Here is a 3,846-nt window from a genome sequence, read left to right on the forward strand (position 1 = left end):
GAGTCAGGAAACACAGTAGTAAGGAGTCGATCAATACCACTATAGGACGTGGAGTTCGGTCCTCCGGATGAGATCTAGACCGTATTATCCGAGGTCCCGTATCGCAGTAGGTGCTGGCACGAAAAAAGATCCCTCACTGCTCAATGGCTATAAGTGCCGAGTATATAGGACAAATTTGCAGCTCTCCACCGGCAAGAGGTGGCTTCTCCATTTGAGTTAAAAATTCTCGAATTTAAAGGGACGTTATACAATGTACAATCATTATCACACCCCCAAGTCTCAATAAATATACTGACTTCCGTCTGTACGACCTCCTATGGGGTAAGTTTCACCGGTAGAGGGGAGGGTGGCCACGAAACAATTACCTAAACATAACAGACTTTCTACTACTGGAAAAGTTCAGCGAAAGGCTTGTTGCCCCCATCCCTTACACTTTTTGTTGCAGTACTAATAGTCAATTTATATATTAAATATTAAAAGTCATGTACTTAGTGGCATATGAGTAAAATTTGGTATTGAAAAAAGTTGACGACCCCCCCCTCACCACCACCAAGTAGAATTTTCAAGTTTTAAGATTTTTTTTTAGCTCTCCTGGCTGATGTAAAATACGGTGCGTACTAAAGATATTTCTTTTCTGTATTGAAAAGCGCTATTTCAATATAAAATATTATAACAGAAAAAAGATTGGGGAGTTTCTAGTATGCCTGTGGTGTAGCCTGGTTCCGACTTCGCCTACCAATAACGCTCCTCACTGCAAAGCCCCGTCCCTAGAATCAAGAGCAGTTACTATCTGTCGTGAAATAAAGTTCAGTTCAGTGGAAGGTCCTGAAAAACAACTCAATTTATAAGGGGTAACTAGTATCAAAATATTTAACATTTTTATGTCAATTTAACTGGAATTCAATTATCCAACAAATAACTTTAACAGAGTTATATTTTTCAGCGAGAGAACAAGTGACATAGAATCGATTTTGAAAATTCAAGCTACCCGGCTGAAAACAACTTGACAAGCAAAAAAAACAAAAAAATTAAAAACAAGGAAATTGTCCAAACTTGAAAAAACATAGGCATCAAAACCGGGGAGGGGGGGGGGGCTTAGCCCCGACTTTTTTTTCCAAAGGTAGACTTAGTATAGACATTGAACATTGATGCGTAGGTTTAGCCCCCCCCCCCTACTTTCCATGGACACGATGCAGTATAGGTTTAAAATGGGGAAAGTCGTGGTGTTTTGAAAAGAAATTGACACTGAAGTTTGACACCCCCCCCCCCCCACGAAAAAGGATTTTTGTTTAGACAGTGGACATTTCTTTTTTCTTTTTTGGCGTGTCAAGTTTTTTTTTGAAGGTCTTAAAATATTTCTTACACTTTGCCCCCCCCCCCCCCCCCAACCTTCACTTTGCTTCCGACGCCAATGAAATCCTATTTGGGGAACGGGGTGGGTTTGGGGTTAGATTTAACTTTTCTATAGTATCAAATTGAAGTTTTCTTTCTACTTTACTACATTAACCTTATTTGACCTTTACCCTTACAAAAAGTGGGTCGGCCTTTCAATGAACATATTCAGTAAAGTATATAAAGTTATGTCTGAAAAAAGAGGCCTCTAGTCCTGTGTGCCCAGAGAAAATAAATATGAAGTTTCCATCATTGGATCGGGTGATCGGATCCGGTCTTCAGAAGTTCGATTGATAAAGTATTAAGGCAGAAAATTGAAAAATCTCGAATAACCCCGCCCCGGGTTTGCTTACCTAGTTTTACCAACACTCGTAGCGAACACCCCTGCCACCTAGCGTTATAATGCGGCACTAAATTTTGACAACTGTATTCGTCTTCATTGAATATGCTTCATTCTTTGTGTGATTGAATTCACGTTCGTAATAGAGATAATCATTTAAGAAACTGTACCAATTTAAAAGAGAGTAAAATGAATTTACAAGAATAAAGCAACATGGAAGTAAGGGCAAAATGAAGAAGGATAAAAGTCAAAGTGAAATATAATAAAGACGAATATGAAAACAATAAAGTGACATATAATTACAACAGTAACAAAGCATAAAGAAGTAGGCAGAATAAGAATAAAAGCAAGATACATAGACTTTTGGCGGTAATTCCCTTCCATATCTTTACAATATGCAACATGAAAATACTGATTTTTGTTCAAGTTTATAAAAATTAAACTCTGCATTCTGAATTTTAAAATTGAAAGTGATACTATATTCAATTTAAAGCTTTTTGGTCAAACAGTGATCCTATTTTTACATTCTTGGTCAATGATTTTAACTGATAAGGTGAAATATTAAATTACAGAAAGGACAAATGGTAGTGAGTTTGATCAATTTCATATAACATTGTAAATACTTTTTTAAAAGCAAAATGTTAAACTCTTAGAGGTCTGTTTATAGTACCTGTTTCACTGAATCTAAAAATGAAGAAATTCACAGGCTCTCTTGCTCTCTTGGATTAAGAGTACTTGTATGTTTTTTATCTATTTATGTCTGTATCGTTTATAAAAGTAGCGCTCAATATTTTTTGAAAATAAGCTACCCTTCGTCTAATTAAACTTCATCTGATGTGATAAAAACATGTTGATATATGGACATAGTATATCAAGATTTGTCATGTTGCCAAAGCGAGGCATGCACATTAATATAAACATTATAAACGTAAAAAATTAAATAAATTGCGTAAATATTTAAAGCTGATTACTTTCACAAGAATGCATGTACAAGCAAGTTTTACAAATATAAATCTAGGAAAACATATTAAAACATGAAAAAAAAACAACCAAGTATAATGCCCTGAAAACATTTGCTAGATCATTTTTCTCACTTAATTCAATATTAATTATAGTCAGGATGATTTTCCACGTCATAATCAGGGTGAGCCTCGACATAAACTTTTATGTTGTCTTTGTCATCAGTCAGCTGACCATTCTTGTGTTGTTTGGGGAAACCATTAAAATGTCCCGATACCTTGTAACCTGTTCCCGGTGTTCCTTTTTGTTTATACCTTAAAAAAGACATTAAAGGTTAAAGATAGATGTTATATATAAAGACATTTATTTCTATATATCAAAGAATCTTTAAAATTGTAAGAAAGTGAGAGACATAACGTACAAGTACGTAATCATCTTCATGCCACAAGACAATTAAATAAAATGCTCAAATACATTTTTTCTTTAAATGGAGAGTTCAAAATGGTGTAAAATGCAGATTAATAATTTGATTGTAAACTTCATGCATAGCAAGATTTTGTACAATCATGCAAAATTAAATGATAAAAAGATCAGATTAAAAAAAACATTTGTGGGTTGTCCTATATTATATAAAATTTACCCTCATTTATTAAGGTTTAAACAAAAAATACCGTTATGCTACTATAAATGTACACTGTAACTGAAATATGTGATTTAGAAAATACCTGTAGATAGATATTTTTGGTAAAAAAAAGAAAGAAATTAAAATCCTGCAAACAATACATTCTGAAAATAATCTTTATTTAATTTTAAAAAATTGAAAGAAACTTTAAGATAGGAGAGGTTGGTTAAATAAACAGAAACAGAAAGTTACGTACCAAAAACCGAAATAACAGCATGCAATAACAACAACGATCAGAATTACCACAAACAGACACCCAACAGTGACTCCAACAATCAGCCAGATCGTTCTTAGTTTGCCTAACAATGAATTGAAAGAATTATCTTACAGTAAAATTACATATTTTCATGAGGTCAAATTTCCATGGTTTGAGGAAAACTGAGTTTAAGGGGATTGGATTTCGTGTGTGAAGAATTTTTGAGTAATTATGTATATGACATTTTACATGACATGGTGGATATGAATTCGTGCC

At 34.0% G+C, this 3,846-nt stretch overlaps 1 long non-coding RNA gene across 1 annotated transcript; it reads right to left on the reverse strand.

The window, feature by feature from the left end:
* Positions 1–2,213: 2,213 nt before the first annotated feature.
* On the reverse strand, positions 2,214–3,711 carry LOC134267057 (uncharacterized). Its single transcript, XR_009992085.1, has 2 exons — positions 3,618–3,711; positions 2,214–3,006 (listed from the first exon to the last, which is right to left on the reverse strand). It is a non-coding gene; the product is annotated as an uncharacterized LOC134267057 (long non-coding RNA).
* Between the last annotated feature and the right edge of the window lie 135 nt (positions 3,712–3,846).

Source organism: Saccostrea cucullata, unplaced genomic scaffold (assembly GCF_032062105.1).
Source record: "Saccostrea cucullata isolate Sc308-1 unplaced genomic scaffold, CSIRO_AGI_Scuc_v1 ctg10019, whole genome shotgun sequence".
NCBI classification, from domain to species: Eukaryota; Metazoa; Mollusca; class Bivalvia; order Ostreida; family Ostreidae; genus Saccostrea; species Saccostrea cuccullata.